The following is an 18,040-nucleotide window of genomic DNA, read 5'->3' as shown; positions in this document are numbered from 1 at the left end:
TATTTTGGGGTAATTGAAGATGGAGAGTGGAGTGAAATTGATGAAGGTTGTGGAAATTGCAGATGGAAGTTTGAGGGTGATTGGATGGGAAGTGGGTTGTGGAGTGGTTTGCAGTTGGGAAGTGGGATGGGAAAAGGGGCCGTAGATGTAAAGAAGAATGGGGACAGTGTATGTAGGGGGGGAGGGGTTGTAGATGGTGAACGGAATGGGAAAGGGTTTGCAGATGGAGAAGGAGGTTACACAGTGAGGAATGGAGATGGATTGATGTTGAGGAGGGTGTGATGGGAAGTTGCATCTGAACTGAAGAGAGACAGTGATGGTTGTTTGTAATTACAACAGGTTCTTGGTCAACTGGAATAGTGGACTAATGAATAACTAAAGGAATTTAACCTGAATAAGTGGAGGCATTGCATTTTGATTAATTAAATTTGCACAGTAATTGGAGGAGCCCTTGAGAGTTTTGTAGAAGAGAAGGACTTGAGGAAATGGGTACATCGTGCTGAATACAGCAGTTGGTACATTTACCTTCATTGGTCAGGTCATTTGGTGCAAGAGCAGAGATGTCATATTACAACTGTGGATGCTGGAGAGACCACACTTGGAATATCATGCATAGTTCTAGTTGTCCAGCTGTCAGAAATGTGTAATTCTAGTGGAAAGTGTTTCATTTCAGGAAAGATTCACTGGAATGTTACCAGGTTTGAAATGCTGGGAAAACGAGCTTCTTTCCCCAAAGTGGAGGAGATTGAACAATGACATCATAGGTATATCAGTTCATGAGAGGCATTGATAACTGCCTTTTTCCCAGGATAGGGTTGTCTAAAATGAGAGGGGAAAGATTTAAAAGGCACCTTTTCTTTTTCATATAATATATAACCACGGAAACAGGTCAGTTTGGCCCTTCTAGTCTGCACTGATCCAAGTACCCTCCTCTAATCCCACTTACCAGCACTCTGCCCATATCCCTCCACCCCCCAACTCTTTCTTAAATGACAAAATTGACCCTGCCTCCACCACCTTTCCCGGAAGCCAATTCCTCACAGTAACTACTCTCTGAGTAAAGAATGTTACTCCTAAACCTTTGCCCGTCAACTCTCAACCCATGACCTTTTGTATCCATCTCTCCTATTCTCAATGGGAGAGATTTTATTTATAGAATTTACGTCAAATATATCCAACAATACAATTAACCAACATATTTAACAACAATCCTTGTTGACTATAATTGTAAATAACCCTTCTCCTATTCCTCAAAAAAAGAGAGAAAACAAAAGAAAGAATAGGCATGAGTAGAATAGTAAAAGAACAGAAATAAAAATAATAAGAGAAAGATCTGTCATGCACCTTTACCAGTCACTCAGGCCTAAAAATTATCTGACTTTTATGGATCAGGAAGGGAGGGGTGAAGGTTGGGATGGGGCAGCAGAGTGAGGGGGGAAACAGTTAAAGATGAATCCTTATAAGTCATAGGTATGGCAGCCAAATATCCATAAATACATTGGACTTGTTCCTCAGATTATTAGTGATTTTCTCCAGGGAGACACAGTTTTGCATTTACGGATTCCAATGTGCCAATCCTAAATGAGAATCGGACTACCAGGTAACTACTATACATTTCCTGGCCACTGCCAATGTGATCTTAACAAATTGTAATTGTTGTTTTGACAGCTTCATTGTAAGTCTTACATCTTTAAAATTTCCTAACAAGAATAATTTTGGGATCTATGGAAATTGTTTCCCAGTCATTTGTTCTAGATCACGCAGATCTACCCAGAAAGTTCTCACTTTGTGACATGACCAGGTTGAATGTAGAAAGGTTCCTACCTCACTGCCACATCTAATACATTGATCTGCAATTTCTGGTTGAAGTTTGTTCAACTTCTGCGGCATGAGGTGCAGCTGATACAAAAAATAATATTGCACCAGTCTATATCTTACATTAATAGTATTTATTATGCTGTCATGACACAAATCTGACCAGCATTGTTCTCCAATTATACTTAAGTCTGATTCCCATCTTTGTTTTGACCTGTGTAGCCCCTGTTTAAGGGGTTCTGTTTGAAGTAGAAGATTCATAGCTGATATAATTTTTTTTATGTTCCCCTCTCAAACAAGAGTTTCCAAGTCACTGCATCTCATTAATTGTGGAACTAATTTGCCCCTTAAAAGGATCTTAATTGAAGGTAGTAAAAGAACGTATTATTCAATAAACCATATTTATTTTTAAGATGAACAAACATCATGCATTTTCCTTGATCAAAACAGTCCTCTATACACCTGATCCCTCTACGAGACCAGGTGTCCAGGATGCTATTACCTAATGTCAATGGTATTATTTTTTTATTAAATAGGGGAGTTTTAGGTGACAACCCCACCTTAATTCCAATTTGCTTGTTTGTTTTATGCCAGACATTAATTATACATTTTAATAGTGGGGCATCTCTAATTCCAGATATTAATTTTATATTTCATTTATAAATAAAGTCCTCTGCTATCGTTTCACCTCACTTATGCAGATCAATTTGAGCCCAGGAAGGCCTATTTCCACTTTCAAAGAAAGAGGTGATAAAACTAGACTGTGCTGCCCAATAATATTTTTTTTTAAATCTGGGAGTCAAAGCCCTCCCATATTATAATCCCATGTTAATTTTTTCCATAGAAACTCTTGCCACTTTATCATTCCAAAGGAATTTCCGAACATATTTATTTAAATTTTGAAAAAATCTTTGTGGTAAATTATATGGGTAATGATTGAAAAAGATATTGGAGTCTTGGCAACACATTCATTTTAATAGAGTTAACCCTTCCTCACTTTCTTTGCTCCTACCTCAACTTCAGTCTTTTTCATCTTTGTTCACTCGCTACTCCTTTGATTTCTTGTCGATGATTAATTTGATAGTCGTTTTGAACTTTGAAAGTAATTTTCAAGGTAATTAGAGCATTTATTTTGTGAGTGTGACCTGCATATCCACCTTCTCACACCATTCGAGACCCCAAACAATCTTTCCAAGTGAAGCAACATTTCACTTATAAATCTACCAGAGTCATTACTGTATCTGGTGTTCCTGCTGTGGCCTCCTTTACATCAGAGAGACTTGACATAGACTGAAAGATTACTTAATTGAGCACCTGTGCTCTGTCCGCTGCAGTAGCAGGGATCTCCCAACAGCAACCCATTTCAATTCCCTATAATATTGCTATGCCGACATGCCTGTCAATGGTCTCATGCACTGTCAGACTGAGGCCACCTGCAATTGGAGGAACAACATCTTGTATTCCACCTTGGCACTGTCCAACCAGATGGTATTAACATCAACTTCTGTGATTTCCGTTAGAACACCCCCCCCCCCCTTTTCCTATTCCTATCCCAGTGTTGTGATGACATCACTGTACCCAAGACCATCATCACTCCAATCAGAAGCCATGGATGACTGTGGAGGAGCGTGTGTTGCTCAGGAGCTGAGATGCTGCCATCAGAGCGGACAACAAGGTAGCCCTAGCTATTGCAAGAGCCAAGCTGTCTAAGGCCATCAGGAAAGCAAAGTGTGCGCATGCCTAGGGCATTCATAGTCACTTACTGGACAGCAAGGACACGCGACGATGTGGAAGGGCATCCAAGATATCAAACATAAGACCTCACCATCTGCCTGTGAAGGTGATTCCTTCCTCCCAGATCCACTGAATAACTTCTACGTGTATTTTGAGGCAAAAAAAAATGAAATGGTGGCAAAGAAAACTACCTTTCCATCAAATGATCAGGTGCTGTGTCTTGCAGTGATCGATGTGAAGTGAGAGTTAGGCAAGGTCAACCCACAGAAAGCTGCTGGTCTGGATAATCCTGGCAGAATGCACAGGGGATGTTCAGGTAGCAAATGTTCTCACTGTCACTTTAACATCTCCCTGAGAAGTGCCATCGTCCCAACATGCTTCAAAGCCGCTACCATTGTCCCCTGCTTAAGAAGTCATCTGTGTCCTGCCTTTTTAACTATTGCCCTGTCACACTCATGTCCATTATCATGAAGTGCTTTGAGAGGCTTATAATGGGCCACATCAAGCTTCTGCTGCCCCTGTCACTGGGCCCTCTGCAGTTCACATACAGATCCAACCACTCTATGGACAATGCCATTGCAACCACCTTCCATCTTGCCCTCACCCACCTGGAAAATAAGGACTCGTATGTTCAAATGCTGTTTATTGACTTCATTTTGACATTCAACATAATTTAACCTGATAAAGAAGTTGAACCTGCTGGGTCTAAACACCTCCTACATTTAGATTCTTGACTTCCTTTTTGGGAGACCTAAAGCAGTTTGGATCAGTAACAGCACGTTCAAGACCATCACACTGAGCATAGGGGCCCAGGGCTGCATGTTTAGCCCACTGCTGTTCACTCTGCTGTCCTACAACTGCAGCAAAACACAGCTCAAATCACATCATCACATTCGCTGATGACAAGACAGTGGTGGGCCTTATTAGTAAGAATGAGGAGTCGATATACAGAGATGAGGTGCATTCGTTAACAGACTGGTGCAAAGCTAACAACCTGTATCTTAACGTTAATAAAACAAAAGAGATGGTTGTCGACCTCAGGAAGGCCCGGGGGACCACGTTCCGGTGACCATTGACGGCTCAACCATTGAAGTTGTCAAAAGTATCAATTTCCTTGGAATGCACTTGGTGGAGAACCTCACCTGGTCTCTAACACCAGCTCCATAGCCATGAAAGCCCAGCAATGCCTTTACTTCCTGAGAAGGCTGAGGAAAGTTCATCTCCCACCCTCTAGACTCACTACATTCTACAGAGGATATATTGAGAGCATCCTGTGCCGCTGCATCACCACCTGGTATGGACTACAAGGCCCTGCAGAGGATAGTGAGGTCAGCGGAAAAGATCACTAGGAACTCTCTTCCTACCTTGAAGGACCTCTACAACATTTGATGCAGACAAAAAGCAATAAACATTGTGAAGGAGTCCAAACACACCATACATAAACTGTTCTGCCATCTGATAGGAGGTATTGTAGCACTCAGGTCCTAACATCCAGATTGGGCAACAGTTTTTTCCCCCAAAGCCATCAGACTCCTGAATTCCCAGAACATATGTGGATAGTGTACCGTGGACTTTTACTGTGTATGTCTTAATATTTTGTGTTTTTAAGTTCTATTTTAACATATTCTTATATTTATGTAAATATGCTCCATGGTCCTGGAGAAACGCTATCTCGTCTTTACCATGCGATCATGGTGTGAACGATAAATAAAGGTGACTTGACTATGTCTCCTTTTCTCAAGCTCTATCTCTCTCTTTCCCTTTGCCTCTGTCTACTTTCCTCCAGTTCTGGATTCCACCCACACCCTCACCTGATCAGTTCTCTCCTCTGTTTCCCTCTTGTCCAAGTCCATTATCACCTTTTTCTTGGCCTTGTGCTTCTCTCCTTGCTATTTTCTTCTCCCCCAGCCTTTTTATGCTTTTTGCTCATACCTTGAAGAAGGATTCAGGCCTGAAACGTTGGTTATATATCTTTACCACCTACAGACACTGCGTGACCCACTGAGTTCCTCCAGCATTTTTGTATTTTTCCTACACTCACAGCATTTGCAGACCCTCATGTTTCATTACATCAGGCTGCTATTCATTGATTACAGCTTGGCATTTAATACCATCACACCTGAAAAGCTAATAATCAAATTCAGAGATCTTTGATTTCTTCATCTCTCTAACTGGATCCTTGATTTTTCTTTTATTGGCAGACCCAATCAATGCATCTGTCTTCATTGGCAGAACAGTGCAGAGAGGGTTAAATTCAACATTCCTTTCTCATTACAGAATGTGTAATATTACACAAAATTGCCATCTGTCTGCTGTAAGGCAAAGAGTCGGCATTAGTGATGCCCGGTACACCTTTTAGTAAGAAAGAGAAGCAAAAGAGAGTCCCTTCAATAGCTCTGCATATCTGTAGATTCAACTCCAGCACCCGCACAGACTCCTGTTCGATTCGTTGGCAACCCGAGCTCCACATCCGAACCTCCAGCATGATCAGAAAGCTTGCAGTGCCCAAGGCCTATCAGGAGCCCTTCTTGCCCTCAGCATTCTCTCAAATCCCAGCTCCAATACCCAATTCCTATGAACCAGTCTCCCTCAGCCTGTTCGAGTCCCCTGATCGCAAGTCGCCTGCATCCTTCAGTTGCTAAACTCCTCACTGGTCCATTGCCATGGTCACAGTCCTGTTAGGACCTTCAGCCACTGAGCCTCTCTCTGGTTTACCGCCATGGTTACTGTCCTGTAGGGTCATCTATGCTTCTAAATGGGGTATTCTCTCCTTTTCTGATATCTTGAACCAGTCTGCTACCCCAGTGAAGTCTTCCACCCCTCAAGGCCACTGCCAAGCATAGGTGCCACCATCTTTTCAGGTTCAGCATTTGTAGTATTTGAAAATACAAGCCAGTTTAAATTTGTAGAGACCCATTGGCATTAGGTTCAGGTGGTTGAGCCCTTCAGAGCAGCACTATGTTTCTGCTCCCTGCTCTTCTGGGTTTGAACCAGCAGCAGTACTGCTGTTACAGCTGCTCTGCAGCTCTACCATTTTTTTTAAAATCTATCTCCTTCAAGTTCTAGGAAATTCACATGGAGGTCCTCTTCTAGAACCAGTACATTGAGGCAATTGTGAAGGAACACCAACAGTTTTGGTCTTGAAAGATTTGATCCTGTACATTATTGAATACTAAATCAAACTACAGCAGATGTGCTGTGGAAAGTATACTGGCTGGTTGCATCATGGCCTAATTTGGAAACTAGTGTCTAGGAACGTGGAAGGCTGTAAAAAATTCTAAAGCTAGCCATTCGTATATTAAAGACATTATGTGAGATGGTGCCCTAAGAGAGCAGCTGACATCATAAAATATCCTCTTCACCCTGGTCACTATTTTTTCTTGCTTCAGGCAGAAGATATAGAAACTTAAAGTTGACTAATTCTAGGTTCAAAAACAGTTTTTTTTTCCAACAGCAGTCATGCTTTTAAACTTTCCCATACTACCCTAACCATAAACTACCATAAAGGACCATTAAAAATCTATCTACACAATTATAAAAAAAATTTCTTGCACTAACTTAATCTGTGAATGGCCTTTAATATTCATTATCATCTTCCTGTCTTGGCATATTGTGATAATTTTATTTTTACTATTGTAGTTGCTATATCTTAAGTACTTTTGTGGCTGCAGCAAGTAAGAATGTCAGTGCATTGTTTTATTGTTTTTGAAACCCAACACCCAACCCCAACCAACCAATTTTCCCCTGCAGCCGCTGCAACCGTGTCTGCCTGTCCCGCATCGGACTTGTCAGCCACAAACGAGCCTGCAGCTGACGTGGACTTTTACCCCCTCCATAAATCTTCGTCCGCGAAGCCAAGCCAAAGAAGACATGACAATAGCTTCTCATTATCATATCCAAGCAATCAGATATATGATGTCCTACTTGTGATCAAGCTCCCCTAATTTTAAATAAAGTAGTCCGACGAGTGTTCATGCTTACGTTGCTTCAAATAGCAGAACTAATTTCCTCCCTCTCCAATTTTAGGATCTGTTCTTTCTTGTTTGTCTTATGCACTTTTGATGTCATTCATTACAGTGTTGTGAAAGCAGCTTAACAATGGAATCAGCAATTTCTCCCCTTCCTCAAAGGATCTTTCTGAGTGTCCGTCTCAGGGTATAACTAGAAATGTTACATGACTATATTTCTCAAAGCTGTGATAATCAGTCAAAGAATTATAGTACAATATATAAATATTCTGTACATTAAATTTGTAGTAAAATAAATGCCTCAGTTTAAAAATCTCTAGGTGATCAACCTGAAATACATATTGTTTAGTTTAAGAACAGCAGCAATTTGTTTTTAAATGAAAATATGCCTTCTAAGCTACAACAATATGTAACAGCACCAGACTATTGTGATAGAGATCAATTAATGTTCAATCCTTGAAATAAAATGATTCTTGATTAAAATTAAAATTGCCACAGTTCAGATTAAAATACGAGTGCTATGTATAAACAATATCAATTTAGACCTTTTGTAAGGCATATTTTAATTTATTAACAAACAACCATTGAATGATTACTAATACCAGAACATTCTCCATTATGGGAATATTGATTTAAACTGTCTAATGTTGATGGAAATGGAGTAATGCAAAGAATCTATGCCTCAGTGTAATAGATCTATTGAAATGAGTTCTTCATGCTTCCCACTAATAATTAACTGTGTGACTGACATAATTGTGGCCTGTTAAAAAGGTAGTGAGGGAGAATGAAATGAAAAATGTGGTCTGAATGCTCAATTTTATTTTTCAGATTTGGCTCTACATTGGCTAAATCTGGTCAATGGTGGGGCCAGTCACGTCTGGAAATCCAGCAACAACTATCTGAGATGAGTTAAAAACCTAACTGGTTTCCAACCAAAGTACCTATGAAGTTGAATCATAACATCTGCCATTAATAACTTGGTTGGATTTCTAAACAACAATGCCCAGGAATTAAGACATAGCTTTAGCCCAAATACCGCATTAATGGAAAAAATTATCCAGCTATCCCAGTGTAATTCCCAGTTTTTAATCACTAGTATTGGCCTAAGTCAGCCATGGCATCTTCTACCCAATGGCCATAGCCATTAGGACAACATCTTTACAGTGTCAATGATCAGGACCTGGGTTCGAATCCCATGCTATCTGTAAGGAGTTTGTATGTTTTCCCCAGGGCCTGGGTTCCTCCCACTTTTCAAAATGTACCGGGGCTGTAGGTTAATTGGGTGTAAATTGGACAGCACGGACTTGTGGGCCAAAATGGCCTGTTTCTGTACTGTATGTCTAAATTAATATTAACTCTGTAGAATGATTGTGGAAGCATAATACTGCACAAGTTTTCTGGCTCCCCAGCTGAGAAATATACCATTGACCCTGTGCTGGATTAATCCTGGAACAAATTCAGGAGTCCCTCTCCAAATAATTAGGAGATATGGGCTTGCTGGAGAAAAAAGTTAAAAGTTCAGATTTATTGTCAGAGGACGTAGAACCCTGAGATTCTCTTTCCTACAGGTGAGGCAGAATTTCTACTTATCAGTCTGTGGTGCACTGTTAGCCAGAATCAGACACACACAAAGATAAAGACTGTACAGCCGGCTTTAATCCACAAAGACTTCCACAGAGCCAGGCTGGCTGTGGCTGCAGCAACTCTGAGTGAGGCCAGCGCAGGTTTATATCCCGGAGGGTGATTGACACCCGACCAGGTGGGGGTTGATCCATTCAGGTCAACTGATTGACATCTGGCCAGGTGTTGTCCTGTCCCCTTACACTCCTGCAGGTACAGAGGTTGCCCCCTGCAGTAGGCTGGTGGTGTACTACCACATTCACCCACTTTAAAATTATCCCGGGTTTTTGGCTGGGGGGGGTGGTCAGTATCAAGGAATCATATCAACTATGCAAAATACAATATTTATAGATTGAGATGATCTGGCGGCCGCTGGGATCTCTATAACCATCGTAGGACTGACTCCTGTTCACTGATCAGAGACAGAGGAAGTGGGGGGGCTGGCGGCAGGGGTGTGTGTGGCTGGTGTGGTGCCGTGCGGAGGGGGGGCCGGGGTCGACGTATGTGGGTCATATTGGATGGGTGGGGGGGCGGGTTCATCTCCTAAGGCTGAAGCGGGCCCCTGGTGGTCAAGAGGGCCCTGCGTGCCGCATAGCTGCCTGGGGATGGGGATGTATGCCCAGTCAGTGTCGTCCTGGGTTGGAGGATGGCGTGATGTGGTGGATGCTCCTGCTGGTGCCAGGTCCATGGTTGAGACGGTGTCCTCCCAGTCACTGCCGAACCTAACGTAAGCGTAGTTATGGTTTGCATGAAGGAGGAAAACCTGCTCTTCCAGGGCTTTGGCTTTGTGTGTCCGTACATGCTTACGCAGAAGCACTGGTCCTGGGAACGTGAGCCATGCTGGGAGTGACATTCCAGTCACCGACCTCCTGGGGAATGAGAACAGACGTTCATGAGGGGTCTCGTTGGTAGCCGTGCACAGCAGTGACCGAATGGCATGGAGCGCTTCGGGCAGGGCGTCCTGCCAGTACTCAACGGCCCACCCTTTTGACCTGAGAACCAGGAGGACTGCGTTCCAGACCACCCCATTCTCACATTCCACTTGTCCATTGCCTCTCAGGTTATAGCTTGTTGTGCAACTGGTTGCAATGCCCCTCGCCATCAGGTAATGGTGCAGCTCGTCGCTTATGAAACTAGACCCCTGGTCACTGTGGATGAAGGCGGGATAGCCAAACATGGTGAAAATCTGCCCCAAGGCCCTGATGACGGTGGCCGTGGAGGTGTCCGGACAAGGGATGGCGAAAGGGAAGCGTGAGTACTCATCCACTATCGTGAGGAAGTAGACATTTCAGTTCGTGGAAGGCAGGGGCCCTTTGAAGTCCATGGCAAGATGCTGGAAAGGCCGAGTAACCTTTACCACGTGAGCCTGGGGGGAGGGGGCTGAAGAAGTGGGGTTTACACTCCGCACAGACCCAACAGGTCTCGGTCATGTCCTGATGGTGTACAGCAGATTTCAAGACTTAACAAAATGGTACAACTGGGTGACGCCCGGATGGCAGAGGGACTCATGCAATGCCTGCAGCCTGTCGTCATGCAGATGCAAGAGAGGGCATCGGGGGAGTCATTAAACTTCCCGGGTTGGTACTGGATGTTGTAGCTGTAGGTTCCCAGCTCGAATCTCCATCTTGTCATTCTTGATATTGCTCTTGTGGGTAGTGTTAAACATGAACGCCACGACCCGCTGGTTTTTGAGGAGCATGAATCTCCTGCCAGCCAGGTAATGGCGCCAGTGGCTGACCGCTTCCACAATCGCCAGGGCCTCTTTTTCAATGGCGGAGTGCCCTAGCTCGGAGCTGTGGAGGGTCCTGGAGAAGAAAGTGACAGGGCACCCCCCTTGGCTGAGGGTAGCAGTGAGGGCCACCTCGGAGGCATCGCTCTCCACCTGGAAGGGGGAGTCCTCATCCACAGCCTGCATCATGACATCCACAATGTCTTGCCTCATGCGGGTGAAGGCTGTCTGTGCCTCAGGTGGGAGGGGATAAGTTGTGGCTTGGGCCAGTGGTCGGACCTCGTCCAAGAAGTGAGACACCCACTGCGAGTAATAAGAGAACAGACCCAGGCACCTGCGGAGGGCCTTTAGCATGGGGGGGAGAGGTAACTCCATTAATGGGCGCATCCTTTCTGGATCTGGGTTGACTACTCCATGGGCCACGATGTACCCCATGATGGCGAGGCGGGTGGTGCTGAACACACACTTCTCCTTGTTGTAAGTGAGGTTCAGCTCCGCGGCCGTCTGGAGGAATTTTTTCAGGTTTGCATCGTGGTCCTGCTGGTCATGGCCGCAGATAGTGACGTTATCCAGATATGGGAACGTTGCCTTCAGCTTGTGCCAGTCTGCCATGCGATCCATCTCCCGCTGGAAGACGGAAACCCCGTTCATGACCCCAAAAGGGACCCCAAAAGGAACCCGGTGGAACTGGTACAGTCGCCCGTCCGCCTCAAAGGCAGTGTAGGGCTTGTCCTTCGGGTGGATAAGGATTTGGTGATATGCCAACTTCAGGTCAATCGTGGAGAAAACCCGGTAGCAGGCTATCTCATTGACCATGTTGGTGATCCTCGGCAGGGGGTAGGCATCCAGCTGGATGTACCGACAATGGTCTGGCTGTAATCCACGACCATCCTCGGCTTACTTCCCTCTTTGACCACCAGGACTTGGGCTCTCCAAGGGCTGTTACTGGGCTCTATTACGCCTCCGCCAGAAGTCGCTGCACCTCTGCCTCAATGAAGTCCTGTCTGCGGTGCAATAGCGCCTACTTCTGGCAGCGATCGGCTTGCAGCCTAGCGCAAGATGAGAGAAGCTTGCCGGTGGGGTCATGTGCAGTGTGGAGAGGCCGCAGGTTGGCCGAAGCTGGTATGTTGGCATGCTGTGCAATGTGAGTGGAGGTTGGGGCCCCCCGAAGGCAAGGGTTACCCTCTACAGGTGGCACTGGAAATCCAGGCCCAGGAGGAGTGGTGCGCAGAGTTAGGGCATGACAAGGAGCCTTAATCCTGTGTAAGTCTCCCCTCCCACCGTTATATCGACCGAGCAGTGCCCAAGGGTACCAATAATGGCAGTGACGGCGATTGAGCAGGTGGTGGGGTGGACCTTTAACCTTAGGGAATGGGCCACGCTCGGGTGAATGAATCTCTCGGTGCTGCCACTGTCAAACAGGCACTTTGTTATCTACCTGTTGACTCACATGTCCATCATCGAGCGCCCGAGGTCGTGGGGGATGTCCCTGGTCAGAGTGGTGGTGGCCAGGTCCATCTCAGAGTCGGAGTCGTTGCTATCCGGAGGGATGGGGAGTGTTGATAGGGCGGCCTGTTGACTACATGGACATTGGTCGTGAGGTGCAGTGTGCAGTAGCCGATGGCCTCCGGAGGTGTGGGAGTGTCAGTAGGGCGGCCTGGTCATCACCCATGTTGACTAAGTTGCTGTTGGTTACTGGGTGTGGCATTCGGCAGCTGATGGCACCCGGAGGTGTAGGGAGCATCGGTAGGGCGGCCTGGTTATTGCCCGTGTTGACCACGTCGTTCTCAGTGTCGTTGGGAGCCCTCCGTGTCGGGCGCTGCCTGGCTCAAGATGGCGGTGGCACGTGGGGGGCCGCTGTGTGCTGGCCTCCTTCCCCAGCCATGTCTGCTGTGCCGAGGGAAATTATGTCATCCCGACCAGCGGCAGTGACATTGTTACATCAGCTGGAAGTGATGTCACGCTGTGAGCTGGAAGTGACGTCACTGTAGTTCTCAGCAAGTGGCACCGGCAAGGGTGGGGGCTGGTGCAGATGCTCAGGGCACACACTGCGACGGTCACTGGCGGGGCCAGATGTTGCGCAGTTGAAGTCGGAAAGCGGAAGTCGTCGTGGGGTCAATGGCGCTGTCTGGCACGCGCATGTGGGGGTGTCCGTGGGGGAGGTGGGGACGCTGAGCTGCCGGCAGGTTTAGAGAGGCAAACTTTTGCAAAGTGGCCTTTCTTGCCACATCGGGAACAATACTGGTTCCTTGCTGGGCAGTTTTGGCGCAATCGTCGATCTGACCCACACCAGGACCCACAGTACTTATAGGGGCGCCAGGCACCTGCCACAGCGACGTTCTCCTCCCCAGTTCAGCCTGAGGCTGCAAATGCAGTGTGAGAGCGACATGAGGGAGCCTGGGGGAACTTAGAATCGATGACTTTGACGTGCACAGTGGCTGCTTCCAAGGTTTGGACCACTTCCACAGTCCTGGTTAGGGCATAGATGTTGTCTTCCAGCAGCTTCTGCCGGTTGGCCCTCGAGTGTAGCCCTTGGATGAAGGCGTCCCGGATCAGCCTCTCGACCTCCTCTGCACCTACCCCGGGTTCAGTCAGACACGGTCAGGCCAACTCTCGCAAGAGTCCCAGGTAAGACTCAGGTGTCTCCCCGGGTTACTGGGATCGGGTGTTGAGGAGGTACCTTGCACAAACCGTCGAGAGTGTCCATTGCGCTCTTGTACATGGAGCAGCCTTTGGTTACCTGGAAGGCACGGGGACCCAGCTTTGACTGGAGTAGGACCAACCTCTTCTGATCGGAGTCCAGGATGTCGCCCTCGTGTGCCTCGATGATTGCCTTGACCCAGATCTTGAAGCGTGTCTGGGCTTCCGGGTTACGTGGGTCGACCTCGAGGCTCGCTGCGCACAGGAGTTTTTCCATAGCTGCCGTGGGAAAATTTTGTGGATTAAATTGTGGTGCACTGTTAGCCAGAATCAGACACACACAAAGATAAACACTGTACAACAGGCTTTAATCCACAAAGACTTTCACAGAGCCAGGCTGGAGCAACTCTGAATGAGGCCTTGGGAGGCTTATATCCTGGAGGGTGATTTGACACCTGACCGGGTAGGGCTTGATCGATTCAGGCTGACTGATTGACAGCCGGCTAGGTGTTGTCCTGTCCCGTTACACTCCTGCAGTACAGAGGTTTTCCCCCTGCAGTAGGCCGATGGTGTACCACCACACAGTCATGCAAAAAGCTACTCGTACAAAAGAGAGAAATGTAAGTAAACTGGCAAAGTAAGAGTCCTTAAATGAGTCTGATTGAGTTTGTTGCTTTGGAGACTAATGGTGGAGGGATAGCAACTGTTCCTGAACCTGGTGATATGAGTCTTGGTGGCACCTATACCTCTTTCCTGGTGGAAAATACTTGTGTATTCATTGGGCACACAAAACTCAAAACAGTCAACCAGTTTACCTATCTCGGCTGCACCATTTCATCGAATGCAAGGATCGACAACGAGATAGACAACAGACTCGCCAAGGCAAATAGTGCCTTTGGAAGACTACACAAAAGAGTCTGGAAAAACAACCAACTGAAAAACCTCACAAAGATTAGCATATACAGAGCCGTTGTCATACCCACATTCCTTTTCGGCTCTGAATCATGGGTCCTCTACTGGCATCACCTACGGCTCCTAGAACGCTTCCACCAGCGTTGTCTCCGCTCCATCCTCAACATTCATTGGAGCGACTTCATCTCCAACATCGAAGTACTCGAGATGGCAGAGGCCGACAGCATCGAATCCACGCTGCTGAAGATCCAGCTGCGCTGGGTGGGTCACGTCTCCAGAATGGAGGTCCATTGCCTTCCCAAGATCGTGTTATATGGCGAGCTCTACACTGGCCACCGTGACAGAGGTGCACCAAAAAAGAGGTACAAGGACTGCCTAAAGAAATCTCTTGGTGCCTGCCACATTGACCAACACCAGTGGGCTGATATCGCCTCAAACCGTGCATCTTGGCGCCTCACAGTTTGGCGGGCAGCAACCTCCTTTGAAGAAGACCGCAGAGCCCACCTCACTGACAAAAGACAAAGGAGGAAAAACCAACACCCAACCCCAACCAACCAATTTTCCCCTGCAACCGCTGCAACCGTGTCTGCCTGTCTCGCATCGGACTTGTCAGCCACAAACGAGCCTGCAGCTGACGTGGACATTACCCCTCCATAAATCTTCGTCCGCGAAGCCAAGCCAAAGAAAGATTCATTGGTTTCAATTTGTGGTGAGCATACCTTTAGCTTTTTAAATGTAAAAAAACCCACATTATTTCATGTGTTCAGTGGTAATGTTGATTAATGTCAAAGATATTCAGCGACCCTGATCACTTTAGGTCCTTGATAGTTTGTGTTCTGAGTCCAATTGACTTCCTTTGCTGAAATGGCCCCTCTGGTGCATCCAAACATAGATTAAGCAGATCATTTATTGCCAGTGGAAGATCTGCCTCAGTATTTTACAATTGTCACGTAGCATGATGGAAATCTGTCCCATGAGCGCCTGCCCTCTCAGTATCTTTATTAAAATGATGTAAACAGTATTCAGAGGTTATGACCTCATTTGAATTGTATTGTCTCAAGATCCTATCTATAAGATCCTTTAATAAGGACTGCAGAATTCTCAATTGTTATGTGAAATTTTGGTACCATATTTAACATTTTGAAAAGAAAATTATGTTTAATGGATTCTTATTCCTTAATTTCTGACATTCTTCATCCCAGAAGAAGTCATTTGCAGGAGCATTTTTGCATTGAGAAAACAAAATTCCATTTCACACAAGTGACTTTTCTTGAAGGACTTTTGCCTTGTTTAATATATTCCTAGTATTTTTGTTCAAACCACAAATGCAATTGTACAATCTTGTGAATAAGTCTTTAAGATACAATTTATTATTTGGTCATATAGCTAAATGTAATTTTTAAATGTTTTAATAGAATATGGCACAGGAAAGATCTATTTGCCACATGTGATCTTAGGTTTACAAGAGTCCAACTGCCAGTTAATTTGATCACATATTCTATTCTATACTCCACCTACTCCTGTTCTCACCCTGCTTCCACTTTAAAAGAAACAATGTTCTTTGCCTCAACTATAGCATGTGATAAAGAGATCCATATTTCCATCACTCAGGAACTGAAGGTACTGTGAATTGGTCATTTGTTTTATGAGAGATTTGCATTTATGGCCCCCAGAATATGGTTCCAGCTGCTTGCCTCACTCATAATCATCACATGCAAACATTTTCCCTACTGTATACCCTATCAAATGACTGAAACTTGATTTTTTGTAAAGAAACTTGAATAAATCGAAGAGCACTTTAAAATGTGGGTGACATACTCAGTGACAGCTTTAGTTACAGCATGGTAAGGATGTATTATACCTATTCTAAAATGCATGTTTCACATTACAAGGATGTCAATTTGTCAAGCAAAACCATTGTAATGTGGCAAGTGTAAGAACAAGTAAAATTTGTCATGTCATTTTAATGAACCATTAAAAATGTAGCCATGTGAATTATATTGCTTAAATTTCATAGCATTGTTCATGTATTGTGGCAATTCAGCACCCTTACACTTACAAATTCTATAAATAATAAAATTAAGTGATAAATTAAACCACATTTATCCAAAATTCCACCAAAAAACACCTAATAACTAAGTAGATGTTAGTTAGGAGTGATTAGAACAATGTTCAAAAGTCAAAACAATATGGTAAAATAATAATTTGTCCTTTAACATATCAAGGCAGTTGAGATGCAAGTTTACCAATCAGAAATGCAGTACCAACATTAAATCCCACAAACAAAGTGGAAGCCATGATAATATCTACATTTTTGGTGCTGAGAAACACTTCATTAACTACTGCTTTAAACTTGTAATGGCTATAAACTAGCTTTAAATTTTGTATAATTGTTGATACGCAAAGATGAGGGTTCTTCACTGCCAAGGAAACTAAGAACATTTTTCTCTTGATTTGAATAGTTTTTCAGAAAGGCTCTTTCTACGCAATACATGTTAGTGTCTGACATTCAAAATGTTGACTATAAAAGCAGTTATCGATATTTTAAGACACTTTGCATCTTGTTGTTGGTCGTACTTGATTGGCTTTATCTTCAATTCTGAGCACTAAAAATTTTCTATCTCTATCCATGGAAGCCTTTCTGTTCTGGATTTCATTTGCATGGAGCCTTGTAAAAACATAGAGCATAAAAACAGCTCTTAATCTAACCAGTTCATATCTGCGTGGACATGAGACTCCATTTATTTTACTTTACATCCATATCAACACTTTGTTATCTCCATAAGACCATAAGATATAGGTGCTTCTCACACTACAAAGAGGTGGGAAATCCCATGTTATGGTATGAGAATAACAACCCGAGTCTCAATGTGGATAAGACAAAGATGACTATGGATTTCAAGAGGACCAGGGAAGACCACCCTCTACCATACATCAATAACTCTGTAGTGGAGAGAGTAGGTTGCACCAAGTTCCTTAAAATCCACTTAAGTAGTGGCCTACCCTGGACACACATCTCTCTTCACTTGTGAGGGAGGCACAACAGCGACTGCACTTCATGAGAAGACTGAGGTGGGCAAGGCTATTGGCCACCATCCTGTCAACTTTCTACAGAAGCTCTATCAAGAGTGTCCTGGTTGGCTACATCATGTGTGGTATGGTTGCAATAGAGCATTCGATTGGAGATCAATCCACAGGACCATAAGAGTGGCAGAGAGGATCATTAGAGTCTCCCTCCACCCCCACCCACCACTGATGTGATCTACCAGGATCATGGCAAGAAAAGGGCTTGCAAAATTGTTAAGGACCCCTACCACCCTAAAGAGAGCAGTTTCCAGCTACTCCCTTTGAGAAAGAGATTCAGAAGTATCAGAGCGAGAACCACCAGGCTGAGAAACAGCTTCTTCCCAATGGGTAACGAGACTGCTAAATGATTAATGAGCTGCTTATACAATCCCTCCTAGAATTTAGTGTTATTTAACAATATTTATTTATTTTTATATGTATACTGCCTATACTGTAAATTGTTTTGTAAATATACGTGTAGTCTTTATCTAAGTTTGCATGTTTTTACACCAAGGACCAAAGAACGCCATTTCATCCAGTTGTGCTTTACAATTGT

At 44.7% G+C, this 18,040-nt stretch overlaps 1 protein-coding gene across 17 annotated transcripts in view; it reads left to right on the top strand.

Moving 5' to 3' along the window:
* Nucleotides 1–18,040, top strand: part of znf516 (zinc finger protein 516) — a 283,926-nt gene that overhangs the window by 4,756 nt on the left and 261,130 nt on the right. For 16 of the 17 annotated variants that reach the window (XR_011352119.1, XR_011352120.1, XM_069920788.1 and 13 more), the window contains exon 1: nucleotides 1,417–1,600. The gene's annotated coding sequence lies outside the window, so the exon portion shown is untranslated. Of the gene's footprint in view, nucleotides 1–1,416; nucleotides 1,601–18,040 lie in introns of those variants that run through there. The other variant, XM_069920768.1, reaches the window with a different exon arrangement.

The sequence above is a fragment of the Narcine bancroftii genome, chromosome 2 (genome assembly GCF_036971445.1).
Source record: "Narcine bancroftii isolate sNarBan1 chromosome 2, sNarBan1.hap1, whole genome shotgun sequence".
Classification (NCBI taxonomy): Eukaryota; Metazoa; Chordata; class Chondrichthyes; order Torpediniformes; family Narcinidae; genus Narcine; species Narcine bancroftii.
This window is presented reverse-complemented; position numbering and strand designations above follow the sequence as displayed.